The sequence below is a fragment of the Capra hircus genome, chromosome 5, assembly GCF_001704415.2.
Source record: "Capra hircus breed San Clemente chromosome 5, ASM170441v1, whole genome shotgun sequence".
NCBI classification, from domain to species: Eukaryota; Metazoa; Chordata; class Mammalia; order Artiodactyla; family Bovidae; genus Capra; species Capra hircus.
In genome coordinates, this window is record NC_030812.1 from 28,537,337 (window position 1) to 28,558,867 (window position 21,531).

The following is a 21,531-nucleotide window of genomic DNA, read 5'->3' on the forward strand; positions in this document are numbered from 1 at the left end:
AGAGCTGTAACACTGAAAAAAAAAAAAGAATGAATGTTTGGGTTAACACCACAGTCAAATAACCATGAATAGCCAAGATGCTTCCTGAAGGCAAAGATAGATAAAATGGCTAGTGGAAAAACATAGTTATAATACAAGTCATGATCATCTGACCAGCTTCAGAAACAAAGACTGTGATAGTTATATTATTTCTTCCTTTTTTTGATATAAATACACTTGTGTATACATCTACCAATTTTTTTCTGTTTGCCACTTCCATTTGTCTACCATCTAATATAAAAAGTGTTAATAGTAGTTAACCTCATATCTCAGGATTTAAGTCATAGGATGTCAAAGAGGAACACGACTCAGCTCGATGATAAATCAACATCACCCAAAGATGGACGGAAGGACTTGTATCCCCTTTTGGGAGAGAGAGAGCATGTTTTTGGTTATATAAGGCATGGGTGATTTTGCCATTGTCTTTGTTTAAAGGTAAATGTATTAAGAGAGGTATATATGGATGCCAGGTGCACAAGGGGTAGACAGTGATAGATTTGTACTGTATCAACTTAGCTAAACTGTAACTAGGTTTTCCAGAATTCCTCCTTTTGTCAGCTACAGATTGGCACTTGCCATCTAACTCTATAGGGATTAAATCATGTGCTGCCAGTTTTCAACACCCCTGAAAGGAGTTTAGGGTGCAGAGCAGAAATGAGGCACTCTGTGCGTGGGGAAATACTGGCAAGACAGGTCTTCAGATTTTTCAGAAGCAGATTTTATGAGTCCAATTCTTATATCTCCTCATCTAGAAAAGTACTAAAATTCTTTATGGTGATGACTGTTCCTTGTAACTAGCAGAAAGCTCATGAGACTAGCAGAAACCTTCTGGAAAAATATGTGTTGACTGCATGTATTCCCCCTTCACCAAAATCAAATATATACTACCCTTCCCCCACCACGGGCTTCCCTGTGGCTCAGCTGGTAAAGAATCCTCTTGCAATGCGAGAGACCTGGGTTTGATCCCTGGGTTGGGAAGATCCCCTGGAGAAGGGAAAGGCTACCCACTCCAGGATTCTGGCCTGGAGAATTCCAAGGACTATACAGTCCATGGGGTCGCAAAGAGTTGGACATGATTGAGTGACTTTCACTTCACTTCACTTCACTTCCTCCACCTCACCTGCAACCTCTCTGGAGCAGTTTCTCAAAGCTATCTGATGTGCTGTCTCCCAGTCTGCAGTCCTCATTTTGCCCCCAAATAAACCTCAATTCTCAACTCTCACGTTGTGCACTTTTTTAAGTTCGACAGTTTCATTCCCTGAAAATCTGCACAGGTGACATTCTGCATGAGACCAGAAGGCAGAAGTAAAGCAGCAGCCAAGTTCTTTGAACCTGGGAAGGCACTCTTGCAGCCTATTTTTGCTTATGTGCTGGCCCACCTTGTTGGAATAGGGCAGCAATCAGGGCTGCAGCCACTGTGGCTTCTGCTGAATTTCCTCTTTCATGTTCTCTGACTCCTTGTTCAGGTCCATGATTAGCGCCAGGATTAAGGGGCATTAGCTTTTTCTGTGTCACTCCCAGCATCTAATTTGGATGCTTACAGATGGTGAGAAATCCACAATGATTCCAGTCTTCTAGGTCTTCCTTGTAGGGTCCAGATTTTTATTGCTTCTCTCACTTTTCATCTAGTATTTCTTTCTAACTGCTTGTTCTGACCACTTCAGGTCCCAGCTCCTAATACATAATAAGCAAGATCCTCACAATTACATAAATCTAAATATGTACAATAACTCTATTACTGTATGTTACTACTAATAATTCTATAGTCTCATCAAACAGTGATCGATTCACCTACCATACCAAGCTATGTAGCATTCCACTAACATGCCATGCCTCTATGTCGTTTGTTTTCTCTTCTGCTCAGAGTCCTGGCTTCCTTCTCTGCTTAGTTAATTCCTCTATATTCTTGGCGTATCACATGGTTCACACCCTTAGAGAAGCCTCCCCTGGATTCTCAGCCCTAGTTAAATGCCCCTCCTTTGTGCTTGTGCCTCCATAGCAACCTGTGTTATCTTGTAGTACCTTTGACTTTGTATTGTCTTCTCCTGCTCTTGGTCTGTCTCCCAAAGAAGACTAAACTATTTGAGGGTAGGGAGTTACTTCTATCTCCAGACCAGTACAGTGCCTTGCACATAGCACATGCTCAATAAGTGTTTGCTGAATGACAAGAAGAACACATTACTTTGTACTAAAGTTTCTTGGTGTATTTTGTTCAAGACCTGGTGGCTCAGACAGTAAAGAATCTGCCTGCAATGCAGGAGGGATGGGTTCAGTCCCTGGGTTGGGAAGATCCTCTGGAGGAGGAAATGGTAACCCACTCCAGTATTCTTGCTTGGAGAATTCCATGGATAAAGGAGCCTGGCAGGCTAATGTGGTCCATGGGGTCTCAAAGAGTCGGACACAGCTGAGCGACTAACACTTTCACTTCTTTCACATATCACAGCTCATAGTAAGAAGATAATTATCACATAACTCCCTATATGCAAGCCCCACACCCATCATCCCATAATCCTAGACCTACTCAGGCGGATTCTACTTTGCACATCATGAAGGGGAGCTGAGAACATTATGACTTGTTCTCATTAATGTAGACCAAAAATCCTTAAGTAATTTAGGTCCCAAAGTAGACTCCTTGTCTACCTGAACTATCTGATTTAGCTGTTGATATAACCTGAATTAACCAGATAATTTTATGCTCATTCTTTGGGTTTGACTGTGTAAATATCACTTAATTTATAGACTAATAAAAAATTGCCTGTTGCTCAAGCTGGATAGGTGAGTTATATAGGGTACAAACTATTCACTGCACCTTTTATTATAGAGGATAATACAAACTATGATCTAGTTCTCTACTGGGTTTTTCCTTTTTAAAATTGAAGTATATTTCACATACAACATTATAGTGTACAACATAATGATTCTGTGTTTGTATGTATTGAGAAATGATCACCACAATAAACCTAGTTAACATCTATCACCAGCTATAGTTACAAATTTTTCTTTTGATGAGAACTTTTAAGATCTACTGTGTTAGTTAGTACCTTTCAGATATGCAATACAGCATTATTAACTATAGTCACCATGATGTACATTACACCCCTATCACTTATCTCACTTATTTATTTTATAACTGGAATTTTGTACCTATTGTTTATTGAGTGTTTCTTTTGTTTTATATTTCAGTGCTTAAAATACCAAGACATTAAGCCTATAACTGGGCAGCAACCTCAACTAAGTAAAGATCACTGTCTTTCTTACCACTCCTCTTCCATTAATCATCTTGATCCAATATTCATGAATGAATAGAATGAATGAATGAATACAAATAGTCTCTAATTTGAATGAATGAATAATAAAAAGATACCAATTAAGCAGGTTACCTAGAGTCATAGCTCCTACAACAAATCCTTGGGCAGCAACTCTCATGTGAAAAAGATGAATGGACACTTTCTGATATCTTCTGTATTTTAACTTGACCATAGGACACCATAATCATAAGGCCTGCTATCCCTGTAAATTAAAAAAGTTCAGTTCAGTTCAGTCGCTCAGTCGTGTCCAACTCTTTGCAACCCCATGAACTGCAGCAAAAGTAGAGATTATATAAGGGGATGATGGAGGAATAGTTGGTTGGATGGCATCACCAACTCAATGGACATGAGTCTGAGTAAACCCTGGGAGTTGGTGATGGACAAGGAGGCCTGGTGTGCTGCAGTCCATGGCATAGCAAAGAGTTGGACACGACTGAGCGACTGAACTGAACTGAACTAAGTAGCAGGCTAAAATTCCCAAGAACTTAGAGAATTGAGAAGGGGCTCTCCAAGGGATCATTACCTGGAAAATAAACAGGCAGGATACCAAAGAATAATTCATTCATGGATTCAGTATCTGCAGTTTTGACTCTTCCCAGGAAAACCTGAATTGTATAGTGTAGTAACTTGTATAGTAATTTTCCTGATAGATGGTTTCAAATTTATAAGCTGCAAGACTTTTATCTGGGATAAGTCACTTAACCAGTGAGTCAACCAACCAAAATCTCAGCATTCATAGATTTTGGATGTTTTGACTTTATTCCTCTCTACTTGTTATTTATGTTAAATAAGAAATAAATCTAGTGAAGTGAAAAAGACTATAAGCCGTGAACACAATAGTCTCTATTTAAGTCTTCTTTGATTTCTTTCATTAGCATTTTATATTTTTCAGCATTCAGATTCTTTACACGTTTTGTAAAGCTTATACCCAATCATTTCATTTTCTTTAGAGTGATTGTGGATGGTCTCCTGTCTTTAAATTCAGTCTCCATATGTTTGTTGTTAGTATACAGAAATCTAACTGATGTTCATGAAGGATAGCAAGTTTTGACTAACTGTGTTGGCACATGTTTGTCTCTGGTTGGTGAGGATATATTTATTCTCTCAGAGTCTGTTTAATAAGTGGAAATTAGAATCAGAATAAATAATCACACTTATATGTATATTTTGAAGGCTGATTAGCAATAAGTGAAATTGAAGTTAAAATGACAAACAAAAACAGCCAAAAACAAATAACAGTAAAACAATGATGGCAGGTACATTGATAAATAGGTACAATGCTGAAAGCTCTGTAAGTTCAGCCAAATCTCTCTGGAAAGAACTCTGGAAAGGTATAATAAGTGATATTAAACTGAATATACTTCCTGCCTTGGAAATTCTACTTTGGGGAGCATACTCCAAGGAAATAAGTAAAGGAAAAGTCAAGAAGTTGATACAAAGATGTTTATGGCTACACTATGTATGAAGAGAAGCAGGCAACAAAGAATGACAGGGTTAGATGCCATCACTGACTCAGTGGACATAAGTTTGAACAAACCCCAGGAGATTGTGAAGGACAGGGAAGCCTGGCATGCTACAATCCATGGGGTCTCAAAGAGTCGAACATGACTGAGAGACTGAACAACAATAAGATACTAGGGAAAACAAAACAACCCAAACGGCCCAAACAGAAGAAAAACTGCCATAGCCATATAAATACTGTAAGCTTAGGAAGAACTAATATACTACTATGAAATGCTAAGTGAAAGAAGCAAAAACAAATAATCTATCGACACAGAGTTTAAATACATGTAATGTACACATAGACCTTAGCAGTGATCATGAGATTTTAAACAATATAAATCAATTATAATGACAAGTTAATGTAAGAAATTGAAATATTCTGTAAATTATCTGCACAGGAAACTCCATCCTGTGGCAGAAAATACTTAGTGAATATTCTTAGTAAAACAAGTGAAAGTATTCAATAATATATATACAAACTTTATCATTTATTTATCTAGCAAAAACTTGGCTCTCTTCCCTTATCAAATCAAGAGTCTGTTCTTACTGAAATTTGTTTTGTTTCTTTTAGAGATTAAAGTCAGAACCTTTACTGCTTTCCATACAGTGTCTATAGTTTGTATATAATTGAGTCTAGTTGGAAACATTTTTATCTTTTGACTTTAATCACTCTAAATGTCTCTGGAAAAACATTTAATTTACAACAGACACAGTGATTAGTCTCTGTTCATTATAGTGATATGCTTAAGTGATACTGATCTCTTGAATTGTTTTTCTAGTTAAATATGCTAAAGAAGATGAAGAAATCACTGTAAAATTATTTGCCTCCATTTCTTGCTTTTACAAGACTTAATCAAATTAAGTGGAACATTTAAACACAGAATATTACCATAAAATTAAATTTTGATTTTTTTTTGGTATGTGAATAATAAGACCTATAAAGTTGCTAGATTTGTAGTGACATTTAATGGAAACATACAACTTATACCTATTTAGAAGTTTTTGTGGAATTACTCACAAACTTACATATGTCTGATTTATATATATATGTATTTAAAATTTGTTGAATTATAGTTGTGTCATAATTATAGTTGAATTACAATGTTGTGTTAATTCCTCCTATACAGTAAAGTGATTCTGTTATACATATATATTTTCTTTTTCATATTCTTTTCCATTATGGTTTATCACATGATATTGAGTATAGTTCCCTGTATATATATATCTGAATTAATTATTTTATTTTTTATTTTATTTTTTAGCAGTTGTTTTATATTTAATTTATAAAAGAGACCCCCGAATAATAATAACAAATTATCCAGGGTCAGGGAAGTAGGGTCAGGTCCTCCCCATCCCAACTGTGCCCCTCTTCCTCTCTGGCAGGAAAAGAATTGGCCTCCCAGGGGTAAATAAGTTATTTTAATAGTTTCCAGACAAAATACACACAAGGAAAGAGGCATGGCTGAAGTATACAATCATAATGCTTAGGGCAGCTAAAGTATCCAAAAGAGAAGGAAGAGAAAGCTTAGCTTTTAAAACAAATTACTGGTGCTTAGATTGTGTGTGTGTGTGTGTGTGTGTGTGTGTGTTTTTAAGCCCACATACATATAGTATTTGTTAAAAGTGTGAATGTATTAAATATATGTTGGGAAAGGATATAGAAGCCAAGACTCCAGATACAATTATAATAATATTGATACTTCTTGAACCTAGAGTTTACTTAACCATCAATGTTAGCATCTGGAGCACATCAGAAAGCCAGCAACAAGCCACAGAGCATGAACACCACAAAGTTCACGCTCTCATATAGGTAGGCCCAGGCTTTCATTCAGAGCTTTTTACCTCTGGATTGACTCACAGTTCTTTTAGCGTGGGTATCTAGCTTCTGTCAGCACAGAATATTAGAAGCAGAAGTTTCTGAGGATACCCAGTGATGGAAGAAACAGAAAAATCTATAAACCTCAGACACAGGAACTTAAAGGTTGGAGTTGATTAGATGACACAGAGACATGTATATCTGCCTTAACTCATGATCGGGTTACATCTTGATAAGCCCATCATAAGTTGAAAATACATTAAGTCAAAAATTCATTCAATACTACCTCACTTACTGAACAGGTAACTCCAGTGACTCAGCAGTAAAGAACCCACCTGCAATGCAGGAAATGCAGGAGATGCGGGATTCATCCCAGGGTCAGAAACGTCCCTGGAGGGGGGCATGGCAGCCCACTGCAGTATCTTGCCTGGAGAATCCCATGGACAGAGGAGCATGTTGGGCTGCAGTCCCTAGGGTGGCAAAGAGTTGGACAGAAATGAAATGCCTGAGTATGCACCCATGCACCTATTGAACATCACAGCTTAGCCTCACCACTTTAAACATGCTTGGCATCCTTACAATAGCTTGTAAATAGGCACAATCATCAAACACAAAGTCTATTTTATAATAAAGTGTTGAATATCTCATGCAATTTATTGAATATTGTACTGAAAGTGAAAAACAGAATGGCTGGGTACACAGAGTGGTTGTAAGTGTTTTGGTTGTTTACCTTCATGATGGTGAGGCTGACTGGGAGCTGCTGCTGTCCATCATCACATACCACATATTGCTAGCCCAGGAAAAGATCAACATTCAAAGGATGATTTCTACTTTTTTTTTTTTACATGTGGGTGTCCAGATTTCCTAGCACCATTTGTTGAAGGGACTGTCTTTCCAGCATTGTGTAGTCTTGCCTCCTTTGTCATAGATTAATTGACCATAGGTGCATGGGTTTATTTCTGAGTTTTCTATCTTGTTCCTTTAATCTCTATTTCTAATTTTGTGCCAGAACCATACTGTTTTGATGACTATAGTTTTGTAGTATAGTCTAAAGTCAGGGAGCCTGATTCCTCCAGCTCCATTTTTCTTTTTCAAGATTGCTGTGGCCATTCAGGGTCTTTTCTGTCTCTATGCAAACTTTGTTACTTTTTGTTCTGGTTCTGTGAAAAATGCCATTGGTAATTTGATAGGAATTGCACTGAATCTGTAGATTGCCACCATAGGCAGTATAGTCATTTTGACAATATTGATTCTTCAAATCCACAAACATGGTATATCATTCCATTTGTTTATGTCTTTGATTTCTTTCATCAGCATCTTATCATTTTCAAAGTATAGGTCTTTTTTGTCCTTAGGTAAGTTTATTGCCAGGAGAAATATCAATAACCTCAGATATGCAGATGATACCACCCTTATGGCAGAAAGTGAAGAGGAGAGTGAAAAAGCTGGCTTAAAGCTCAACATTCAGAAAACTAAGATCATGGCATCTGGTCCCATCACTTCATGGGAAATAGTTGCGGAAACAGTGTCAGACTTTATTTTTGGGGGCTCCAAAATCACTGTAGATGGTGATTCCAGCCATGAAATTAAAAGACATTTATTCCTTGGAAGGAAAACTTTGACCAACCTAGATAGCATATTCAAAAGCAGAGACATTACTTTGCCAACAAAGGTCTGTCTAGTCAAGGCTATGGTTTTTCCTGTAGTCATGTATGGATGTGAGAGTTGGACTGTGAAGAAGGCTGAGCACCGAAGAATCGATGCTTTTGAACTGTGGTGTTGGAGAAGACTCTTGAGAGTCCCTTGGACTGCAAGGAGATCCAACCAGTCCATCCTAAAGGAGATCAGCCCTGGGATTTCTTTGGAAGAAATGATGCTGAAGCTGAAACTCCGGTACTTTGGCCACCTCATGCGAAGAGTTGACTCATTGGAAAAGACCCTGATGCTGAGAGGGATTGGGGGCAGGAGGAGAAGGGGACGACAGAGGATGAGATGGCTGGATGGCATCACTGACTCAATGGACATGAGTTTGAGTGAACTCCGGGAGTTGGTGATGGACAGGGAGGCCTGGTATGCTGCAGTTCATGGGGTTGCAAAGAGTTGGACATGACTGAACTGAACTGAACTAAGTTTATTCCTAGGATTTTTGTTCTTTTTGATGTGATGGTAAGTGGAATTGCTTCTTGAATTTCTTTTTCTGATCTTTCATTGTTAGTGTATATAAATGCAACAGATTTCTGTGTATTAATTTTTTAACCTACAACTTTGAATTTACCAAATTCATCGATGAGTTCTAGTAGTTTTCTGGTACCATCTTTAGGATCTAGTATGTATGTATAGTATCATATCATCTGCAAATAGTGATAGTTTAGCTTCTTTTTTTCCAATATAGATTTCCTTTATCTTCTTTTTCTTTTCTTCTCTGATTCTTGTACCTAGGACTTCCAAGACTATGTTGAATAAAAGTGATGAAAGTGGACATCCTTGTCTTATTCCTGATCTTAAAGGGAATGCTTTCAGCTTTTCATCATTGAGTATGATGCTAGCTGTAGTTTTGTCATATATGGCCTTTGTAATGTTGAGGTATGTACCCTCTATGCCCACTTTCTGGAGAGTTTTTATCATAAATGGGTGCTGAACTTTGTCAAAAGCTTTTTCTGCATTTACTGAGATGATTGTATGGTTTTTATTCTTCAGTTTGTTTACGTGGTCTATTACATTGATTTGCAGATATTGAAAATTCCTTGCATCCCTGAGATGAATCTCATTTGATCATGGTATTCTTTAACTTCGTACATAAAAATAAGCTCAAAATGAATTAAAGACCTACTGTGAGACTGGACACTATGAAACTCCTAGAGGAAAACATAGACAGAACACTCTCTGACATAAATCACAGCAATATCTTTTTAAATCCATCTCACAGAATAATGGAAACAAAACAAAAAATAAACAACTGGGACCTACTTAAACTCAAAAGCTTTTGCCAGCAAAGGAAAAAATAAAATGAAAAGACAACCTACATGCTGGGAGAAAATATTTGCAAATGATGTGACCCCTGAGGGATTAGTCTCCAAACTTTTCAAACAGCTTATGATGCTTAACAGCTTCAAAACAAACAACCCACTGAAAAAATGGGCAGAAGGCCTGAATAGACATTTCTTCAAAGAAGACATACAGATGGCCAACAGGCACATGAAAAGATTTTCAACATCGCTAGTTATTAGAGAAATGCAAATCAAAACTACAATGAGATATCACCTCACACTGATCAGAATGGCTGTCATCAAAAAATTCACAACAAATGCTGGAGAGGGTGTGGGGGAAAGGAACCCTCTTACACTGTGTGTGACTGTCACTTTGGTTGTGTCAGACTGTTTGAGACCTATGGACAGAAGCCCACCAGGCTCCTCTATCTATGTGATTCTCCAGGTAAGAATACTGGCGTGGGATGCCATGCCCTCCTCTGGCGGATTTTCCTGATCTAGGGATCAAACCCGTATCTCCTGCATTAAGCTACCTTATGACACTGCGATCCTACTCCTGGACATTCATCCAGAGGAAAACATGACCCAAAAGGTCACATGCATCCCAGTGTTCACTGCAGCACTGTTTACAATAGTCAAGACATCGAGGCAACCTCCATGTCCATTGAGAGAGGACTGGAAAAAGAAGGTATGGTACATATACAGAATGGAATCCTACTCAGCTATTAAAAAGAATGAAATAATGCCATTTATAGCAACATGGATGAATCTAGAGAGTATCATACTGAATGAAGTAAGTCAGACAGAGAAGGAGAAATATTGTATGACAACCTTTATATGTGGAATCTAGAAAGAAATGAAACAAACGAACTTCCTTACAAGAGAGAAAGAGATTCACAGACTTGGAAAACAAACTTATGGTTGTCAGGGGGAAGGGATAGTTAGGGAGTTTGGGAAGGTCAAGTACACACTGCTATGTTCAAATGGATAACCAACTAGGACCTATTGTATAGCACATGGAACTCTACTCAACAGTTGTGTACCAGTCTGGATGGGAGGGGGGTTTAGAGGAGAACAGATAACATGTGTATGTATGGCTGAGTCCCTTCATTGTTCACCTGAAACTACCACATTACTATTGGCTATACCCCAATACAAAATAAAAAGTTTAAAGTTTGGGGACAAAAAAAACACAAAAAGTCATTAGCAAAATACTGAAGTGAGAAATGTGCGTTAAAATGATGTATAACATAACCATATTTAAGAACATATTCGAATATCAAACAGCAAATTTCAAAAATGTAAAACCATAATTACTTTTGCTCCAACCTAATATGTGCTCCATGAAATAAAAATCTCCTCTCTGAGAAAGAAAAGGGAAAAAAACCAAAACAAAATACACCAAGGATTTTAGTGTGGGGAAAACAAGACGACTAACTGTCAGATTATGTATTATATTTATTATATGCCAGATTATATATATTTATAAGATGACTAAATGTCAGATTTCAGTGGCCCCAGAGGCCAGCTTCATGAGAAGACATGGAGAAATCCAAACTTACTACGATACCATTGTGGTTAATAGTATCATCTCTGTCAGACTGTCTACAGAGCTGCCAATCTATACTGTCTGTTCATAGAGGAATACATAATAATAGCTAAAATTTAAAGCAATTTAAAGTAGTCAAGAGCCTATCCTTAATGCCTTTCTGTCACATGTTAATTCACTTAATCGCCACAATGCACTTATTTGGTAAATATTATTATCATTCCTATTTTTCACATGTAAGGAAACAGTCACATAGAAAATAAACAACTTGCTCAACACCATACAACTTATAAATGTCAGAACCAGGTTTTTAACTTGAGTTGCCTGACTCTAGAGGCTTATAATACTGTCCCACCAATATGTTTATTTTAGAAAATTTAGAAAATAGAGAAAAGTTTACAAAGAAAAACAGTCAGCCACCTTTCATTACCTCGAGATAACTAACTACTGTTAAGATTTTGTATGTACTTTTATATGAATAGGTATCTTCCCCTTAATACTAGGATTGGAATATACATTCTATTTTATAATCTTTTATTTTATCTATGTATTTGAGTATTATTCTAAAACATGGCTTAAAAAATCTTTACAAAAAAAAAAGAAACAATACAAAATCTCTACACAGTATTTCACATCACTAAAGTTACCATCTCCTATTTAACCATTCTCATTTAGACTATTTCCAGTTTTTCACTACTCTAAATATTGTTACATTGAACATCCTTACCCATAAGTGTTTGTGATCATCTAAAATTATTTCCAAATAAATAACTTGCTAAAAAGTGGAGCTGCTGAATCAAAAGTCTGTGCCTTTTTAAAACTGTTGGTGAAAGTGAAAGTGAAGTCGCTCAGTCGTGTCTGACTCTTTGCGACGCCATGGACTGTAGCTTACCAGGCTCCTCTGTCCATGGGATTTTCCAGGCAATAGTACTGGAGTGGATTTCCATTTCCTTCTCCAGGGGATCTTCCCGACCCAGGGATCAAACCTGGGTCTCCCGCATTGTAGACAGACGCTTTACCGTCTGAGCCACCAGAGAAGTCCAACTGTTGGTACAGGTTGTCAAATTGCGTCTGTGCTCAGTTCCTCAGTCACCTCCAACTCACTGCGACCCCATGGACTGTAGCCCACTTTTACAGGCTAGCATACTGGAGTGGGTTGCCATTTCCTTTCCAAGGGATCTTCCCAATCTGGGGATTGAATCCTGTATTGGCAGGCAGATTCTTTGCCAACGAGCCATCTGAGAAAACTGTTTTCAAACTGCCCTTTGGAAAAGTTGCAGCAATTTGCATTCATACCAGCAATAGATATGAGTACCCATTTCCAATAAATGCTCATCGATACATTTTTTGATCAACTTGATACGTAATGCAGTATTTTTGATAACATGCATATCTTTAATAATCTTAACATCTTTTACTAAATGTTATTGGTTGTTTAGATTTCTTCTTCGTTGATTTGTCTCTTGATGTCCATTATCAGTTTTCTAATAAGCTGTTGGCTTTTTTCTTACTGATTTGTAAGCGCTTTTAGTTAGACTATGTACACTACAAATGTTTTCCCCCCGTTTGTTGTTTGCCTTTTAATTACATTTTTTTAAAAATTTTAATTATATCTGAAAATTGTTCTTAGGCTCTGCTTTGCAAACCTGTGGGAATCTGAATCCATACCAAGCACTGCCTGGTGCTAAATAACCATGTTATATATTTTGTACCATTGTCACAGAATGTAAATGATAGGAGTAATTAAAAAAACTGAATCACCTAACAAATGAAAACGTATCATACAGCACTATTTAGTGTACTGTGGTGATCTGAATGGGACTGAAATCCAAAAGACATTCAGTTTGCTGTACAGTAGAAACTAATGCAACATTGGAAAGCAACTATACTTCAATACAAATTAATTTTAAAAATAGGGACAAAATTGAAAAATAAAAGCATAATTTTTGGTTTGTTGAAATTTTTTAAAAAATATGGAGCCATCTAAAAGTCTTACTAAATTCATGATAACGTTTTTCTTCTTTTGATTTATTTAATTGGAGAATAACTGCTTTACAGTATTGTGTTGGTTTCTGCCATACATCAACATGAACCAGCCATAGGTATACACATGTCACCTCCCTCTCAAACTTCCCTCCCATCTCCTACCTCATCCCACCCCTCTAGGTTGTCACAAAGCACCAGGTTGAGCTCCCTGCATCATACAGCAAATTCCCACTGGCTGTTTACAAGCCACTCAAGATAATATTTTGTCATTAGGTATTTTATTCAATCTGTGGATGTTGTGTGTAAATAACTATCATATAACAGCAATTGCTGCTTTCATCTGGGACAGTCCAGGTCAAGCCTGGACACAGTAGTAGCTACACATTATTAAGGAGTCTTCAGAAGTTTTCTACTTATCTACATCTTGGGGGGAGAAGGAGGAAAGGGACCAATGAGTACCTCTAAAACCCATGGTGAGTGTCCCGTTCTCCTTAGCCTCTTCTAGCTTCCCTAGTCTTGATTGTCCGAGGCAGAGTTTAGAGAGGGAGTACCCCCTAATTCTGTGGGCAGGTATGAGACCTGTGTTTAGGAATGGAAAACTTGAAATTTCCTGGTGGAAAAAAAAATTTCTCCATAGAAGAGGCCAGAAGAGAGAGGAGACCTGTGCCTGAAAGGTTGCTGATGCGCTCTGGGTTATACAGGTTAGGCTAGAGATGCCTGTTACCCATTCAGGTGACTGCTGTGTAGACAGCTGGACTTGAACATTTGGAGTTAGAAGAGAGATATGAGCTTGATACTTAGATTTGGAAACCATCTATGTACAAGATAATTGAAACCTTTGGGGGGCATGAGATTGCACAGGGAGTGTAAATAAGCAAAATTAGAACCAAAATAGAAATTCCAGTGTTTAGGGGATGGGCAGAGGAAGAATAGCCAGCAAAAATGGTAGAAATGTTGAAGTTGGAGCGATACAAAGCCCCAGTGATAAGCACTGTGGTGCAGTGATAAGAATATGTGCATTAAAGTCGGATCTGCTGGCCGTGTAATATGGGGCAAGTTTCTTAACTTCTCTAGGTCTGTTTCCCCAACCCAACATGAAGACAGTCCCTGTGTTAAGGAATGCGTGATGGGGTGAATGAGAATGTAGGAAAGCCCCTGGTTCTGTTCAGCAGTGAGAGGGTGCTTTGTAGGAGTTAAAGGAAGAATATGATCCCCTAAGAGCATTCTCAGTGCTTAAACCTGAGATGATCAGTATTTCCTTTGCAGAGGCGTGAGATTAGTAACACTATAAGCAAAATGCCTCCTAACTGTGCCAGTTAATGCCCAACCTTAGGACATAAGGATCCAGGATGTGAGTATCAGAATCAGGCATTTTTCAGATACTATTTTGATGTTGGCCTATCCTTGACCCAAAGACAGAATTACAGTTGGCCCTCAGCCCTTGGTATCCAAAGGCTTCCCTGGGAGCTCAGCTGGTAGAGAATCCACCTGCAATTCAGGAGACCCTGGTTTGATTCCTGGGTTGGGAAGATCCCCCGGAAAAGGGATAGGCTTCCCACTCCAGTGTTCTTGGGCTTCCCTGGTGGCTCAAACGGTAAAGAATCTGCCTGCAATGTGGGAGACCTGGGTTTGATCCCTGGGTTGGGAAGATCGGTTGGAGGAGGTCATGGCAACCCACTCCAGTATTCTTGCCTGGAGAATCCCTATGGACAGAGGAGACTGGTGGTCTACAGTTCATAGGGTCGCAAAGAATCGGACATGACTGAACGCCTAAGCACAGCAAAGGGCTCGGTATCTATAGGTTCTGTGTCCTCAGATGTAAGCAGCCACAGATTGAAAATACTGGAAAAAATCCAGAAAGTTACAAAAAAGCCAAACTTGAATTTGCCACATGCTGGCAACTATTTACATAGCATTTACATTATGTTAGGTATGCTAAGTAATCTAGAGATGATTTAAAGTATGTGGGAGGATGTGCATAAAATATGCAGATTGTACACCATTTTATATAAGTGACTTGAACTTGTGTAGATTTTGTTTTCTGTGTGGGGGCAGAGAGGGACCCAAGGGATACTAGATTCGACTGTATATTATTGTCTCAAAACACTTTCTTCTAGTCTTTTTCTTCCTGAGGAACTTCCTCTGTTAGAAAATAAAACTGGGGGTTACAGAACATCCTTTCCCTAGAATAGTAAATTCAAATGTTAAGATGTTCATACTTAATGTATGTTCACCTATATTTAGAAAATGCTGTAAAACTAATTTTTAAATAATAAAGGTAATATGTGAAAATTACATATAGGTATAAAGATTTCAAACTATACAGAGAGGTATAAAATGAAAAGTAATTCTTTCCCCTCATCTAATTCCCTTCCCAAGAGGTTAATAGTTTCTTGTGTATCATTCTCATTAACATAAATACTTATATAGATATATTCTTCCCCCAACACACACAAATGGACTTGTACTCTACATAATATTCTGTTTTCATTGCCTTTTAAAGTAACACTAAGTCGAGGATTTTCTTCATATCAACATAGGTAACTCTTGTTCTTTTTAACAGATGCACAGAAATTCTTTATACTATGTGAAAATTTACTTAACAGCCTCTGACTGATGGATATTTAAGTTATTTTCAATTTGTGGCGTTGAAAATACTATAATGAATATTTCCACATACAAATGAGTTTTTGCACATTTATACAGTATAGTTATAGGATAAATTCCTATTGGATGAAGGAGTAAGTGTACTTGAAAATTTAATATTATTAAATTGCCCTCCAAAGAGGACATTTCTTACAACTGGGGTATCCAGTCCTCCAAACCTACTCCAACACTATATTGAACTTAAAAGTCTCTGACAGAATAGTAGGTAAAATAGCATCTTGCTTTACTTTCTTTTTAATTAAAGTATAATTGATTTATAATATTAGTTTCAGGTATACAACATAGTGATTCAGAATTTTTATAGGTTATACTCAATTTAAAGTTATTACAAAATAATGGCCATATTTCCCTGTGCTGTAGAATACATCCTTATTGTTTATTTATTTTATACATAGTAGTTTGTATCTCTTCATCCCACACTCCTGTCTTGCCCCTCTACCCTTCTTCAATGGAATGGCAAACCTACTTGCCTTGAGAACCCCATGCACAGAATGAAAAGTAAAAAAGATATGACATTGAAAGATGAACTCCCCAGGTCAGCAGGCACCCAATATGTTACTGGAGAAGACGGAGAAAGAGCTCCAGAAGGAGTGAAGAGGCTGCGCCAAAGCGGAAGCGATGCCCAGCTGTGGATATGTCTGGTGGTAAAAGTAAAGTCTGATGCTGTAAAGAACAATATTGCATAAGAACCTGGAATCTTAGGTCCATGAATCAAGGTAAATTGGAAGTGCTCAAACAGGAGATGGTAAGGGTGAACATCGACATTTTAGGAATCAGTGAACTAAAATGCACAGGAATGGGTGAATTTAGTTCAGATGACCATTTTATTTACTACTGTGGATAAGAATCCCTAAAAAGAAAATGAGTAGCCCTCATAGTCAACAAGAGTCCAAAATGCAGTACTTGGATACAATCTCAGAACAACAAAATGATCTCTGTTTCCAAGACAAGCCATTAAATATCACAATAATCCAAGTCTATGTCCCAATCACTAATGCCAAAGAAGGTGAAGTTGAACAGTTCTAGGAAGACCTACAAGACCTTCTAGCTAGAACAAACACCATAAAAAGATGTCCTTTTCATAATAGGGGACTGGAATGCAAAAGTAGGAAGTCAAGAGATACCTGGAGTAACAGGCAAGTTTGGCCTTGAAGGATGAAATGAAGCAGGGCAAAGGCTAACAGAGTTTTGTCAAGAGAATGCACTGGTCATAGCAAACACCCTCTTCTGACAAGACAAGGTGACTCTACACATGGACATCACCAGATGGTCCATACAGAAATCAGATTGGTTATATTCTTTGCAGCCAAAGATGGAGAAGCTCTATACAGTTAGCAAAAATAAGACCAGGTGCTGACTGTGGCTCAGATCATGAACTCCTTATTGCAAAATTCAGACTTACATTGAAGAAAATAGGGACAACCACTAGGCCATTCAGGTATGACCTAAATCAAATCCCTTTTGCTTATACAGTGGAAATGACAAATAGATTCAAGGGATTAGATCTGACAGAGTGAAGAGCTGTGGATGCAGGTTCATGACATTGTACAGGAAGTGGTGATCATTGTACAAAAAGTGGTTTTTGAAATGCAAAAGGAAAAATGGCTGTCTGAAGGGGACTTATAAGTAGCTGAGAAAAGAAGAGAAGCTAAAGGCAAAGGAGAAAAGAAAACTATACCCATTTGAATGCAGAGTTTAAAAGAATAGCAAGGAGAGAAAAGAAAATCTTCTTAAGTGAACAGTGCAAAGAAATAGAGGAAAATAATAGAACAGGAAAGACTAGAGATCTCTTTGATAGCCTATGGTGAATGGTGAATGGTGTCGGGTTCCTGATCTCCGATGGAGAGAATTTTGCTTCAGATTCAGAGACTCAGCTTTAGTCACTCAGAGCTTCCTGGCAAAAGTTTTATTACAGTGAAAAAGGGGTAGAGAAAGCTTCTAACACAGACATCAGAAGCGGGCAGAGAGGGCCCCACTAGTCTTATTAAGGCCTTATATACCTTTTCAAATGGTTGTTAACAAGAGAACGGTCTTATCAGACCCAAACAAACAAACATTTTAAGATAAAACAGGATTAGTCAGAAGGTTCTTAAAAAGGAGAAATATGTCTTCCAGCAAGATATAATGTTGTTATGTAATCATTAGTACAGAGTTTAAGGAAAAACAAACCCTTGAGTCAAGATAAGTTGTTTTGTTGTGTAATAATTAGCTGTATGCTTAAAGAAAAAAAAAGTCTTATGTGACTAAGATGAAGGAATGTAGACAAAAAACTTTGTTGCTTTCTCCTCCTTGAGGGCCCTGGACTCCTCATCAACCTACCTAAGAATTAACTCTCTCATCTTCAAGAAAATTAGAGATACCAAGGGAACATTTCATGCAAAGATGGGCACAATAAAGGACAGAAATGGTATGGGCCTAACAGAAGCAAAAGATATTAAGAAGAAGTGGTAAGAATACACAGAAGAACTATACAAAAAAGATCTTCATGACCCAGATAACCATGATGGTGTGATCACTCACTCACCTAGAGCCAGACATCTTGGAGTGCAAAGTCAAGTGGGCCTTAGGAAGCTTCATGACAAAGCTAGTGGAGGTGATGGAATTCCAGTAGAGCTATTTTAAATCCTAAAAGATGATGCTGTGAAAGCGCTGCAGTCAATATGCCAGCAAATTTGGAAAACTCAGCAGTGGCCAGGACTGGAAAAGGTCAGTTTTCATTCCAGTCCCAAAGAAGGACAAGGCCAAAGAGTATTCAAGCTACCAAACAATTGCACTTATTTCACATGCTAGCAAAGTAATGTTGAAAATTCTCCACAAGGCTTCAATAGTACATTAACCAAGAACTTCCAGATGTTCAAGCTGGATTTAGAAAAGGCAGAGGAACTAGAGATTAAATTGCCAACATCTATTGCACTGATGCTGGGAGGGATTGGGGGCAGGAGGAGAAGGGGACGACCCAGGATGAGATGGCTGGATGGCATCACGGACTAGGTGGACGTGAGTCTGAATGAACTCCGGGAGTTGGTGATGGACAGGGAGGCCTGGCATGCTGCGATTCATGGGGTCGTAAAGAGTTGGACACGACTGAGTGACTGAACTGAACTGAATTGAATTGCACTGTGGAAAAAGCAAAAGAATTCCTCAGAAAAACTTCTGCTTTATTGACTATGCTAAAGCCTTTGACTGTGTGGATCACAACAAACTGTGGAAAATTCTTAAAGAGATGGGAGTACCAGAACCACCTTACCTGCCTTGTGAGAAATCTGTATGCAGGTCAAGAAGCAACAGTTAGAACTGGACATGGAAAAATGGACCGGTTCGAAATTGGGAAAGGTGTACGTCAAGGCTGTATATTGTCACCCTGCTTATTTAACTTATATGCAGATTACATCATGAGAAATACCAAGTAGATAAAGCACAAGCTGGAATCAAGATTGCCAGGAGAAATATCAATAACCTCAGATATGCAGATAATACCACCATTATGGCAGAAAGCAAAGACGAGCTAAAAAGCCTCTTGATGAAGGTGAAAGAGGAGAGTAAAACATCTGGCTTAAAACTCAACCTTCAGAAAACTAAGATCATGACATCTGGTCCCATCACTTCATGGCAAATAGATGGGGAAACAATGAAAACAGTGACAGACTTTATTCTCTTGGACTCCAAAATCACTGCAGATGGTGACTGCAGCCACAAAATTAAAAGATGGTTGCTCCTTGGAAGAGCAGCTATGACCAACCTAGATCACATATTAAAAAGCAGAGACATTACTTTGCCAACAAAGGTCTGTCTAGTTAAAGCTATGGTTTTTCCAGTAGTCATGTATGGATGGGAGAGTTGGACCATAAAGAAGGCTGAACACCAAAGAAATGATGGTTTTGAACTGTGGTGTTGGAGAAGACTCTTGAGAGTCCCTTGGACTGCAAGGTGATCAAACTAGTCAATCCTAAAGGAAATCAACCATGAATATACATTGGAAGGATTGACGCTGAAGCTGAAACTCCAAAACTTTACCCAGCTGATGTGAATAGCTGACTTATTAGTAAAGACCCTGATGCTGGGAAAGATTGAAGGAGAAGGGGACGACAGGGGATGAGATGGTGGGATGGCATCACTGATTCAATGGACATGAGTTTGAGCAAGCTCCGGGAGATGGTAAAGGACAGAGAAGCCTCGCGTCTTGCAGCCCATGGGATTGCAAAGATTTGGGCCCTGTTGAGCAACTTTAAACTCCATTTAAAGTTATTATAAAATAATGGCTATATTTACCTGTGCTGTAGGATATATCCTTGTTGCTTATTTATTTTATACATAGTAGCTTGTGTCTCGTCATCCCCTACCCTTGTCTTGCTCCTCCCCTCTCCCCTCTCCCAACTGGTAATCACTAGCTTATTCTCTATATCTGTGAATTTGTTTCTGTTTTGTTATATTCATTTGTTAGTTTTATTTTTAAGATTCCATTATAAAATATCTTGCTTTAATTTGTTCTTCAATTGAAAGACTAAGCATTTAAATCACATATTGGCTATCTTTATATTTCTGTTCCAGTAATTTGCTTCTTTTTCTCTTTTTAAAAACAATTGATTGAAGAATCCTATTGTTGATTTGTAATGTCTTTTAATATGAAGGAAGTTAACCCATTGTCTATCATCCTTAGCAAATATTTTTATAATTTTTTTGTACTTTAAGTTTGTTTATAGTCTTATTTCTTTTCCCTGAAGGAATTCTAAAATTTTATTTATTTATGTATTATCAGTCTATTTCTTTAAAGCTTCTTCTGCACTCTAAGATTTTTTTCTTAAAAAATTCAACAGTATCTTTTCTAGTAGCTTTACTTTTATGTTAGGGTGTTTTATCTACTGATATTGAGAGGACTGCCCTTGGTGATGGTGGTTGCTACTAAGCAGCCCTTCTCAGTCCATACTCATCGGCCTTAGCACTCGGCACACTTCCTGGAGGATCTGCTCCTGGTTCTTCACCAAGCAGAGCATCAGGGTGCAGACTACCACATCCATGGAGCCTGTGGCCACCTGCTGCATGTTCTCCCCGGCAGCCACTATGAAGCACTCAAACTGCAGGTGTGGGTTTTGGGCAATGCTCTTGATCAAGAACTTCTCAAAGCTGAGAAGCTGGGGTTGGGATCAACACAAGTCACCTGGCATCTAGAGGGGTAGAACTTGAAGTTGGCCCTGGTGCCACAGCCCAGCTCCAACAGGGAGAGTTTCCCAGAGGGGCCTGTGAACTCCCACAGGTTGCTGAAGAGCTCCTGCTTCTTGCTTGCCATCTGTTTGTTGTACATCACAGTGAACCTCGCCAGGAAGTAGGGGAACCACTGTTTGCCTATCCAGTTCCACAAGTCCAGAAAGTGCAGCAGGTACATGGGAAATGCCAGGATGCAGACGGCCAGCTGGAGGATAACAATGGTAAGTGCCATCAGTCAGAAAACAGGTCAATGGTTAGAGATCTGACTCCTTTAATTGCAGGAAGTAGGTTTCTGGCCACACTCCAGAGTCAATCAGCTGCAGAGGAAAGAACTGGCTGTGCTGGAAATACACAGCTGAAGTCAGATCTTGGGCAAGAGACCTGTTTTATCCGATTAATAGATGTTTGGCAGAAGTTGCCTCATGGCTTATTTTTCATGAAGTGAAATGAGAAGGTTCCCAGCTTTTCCTTAGA

The 21,531-nt window shown here is 38.3% G+C and overlaps 1 pseudogene; it reads right to left on the bottom strand.

Annotated features, from left to right (window-relative positions):
• On the bottom strand, positions 20,682-21,289 carry LOC102187652 (annotated as a pseudogene).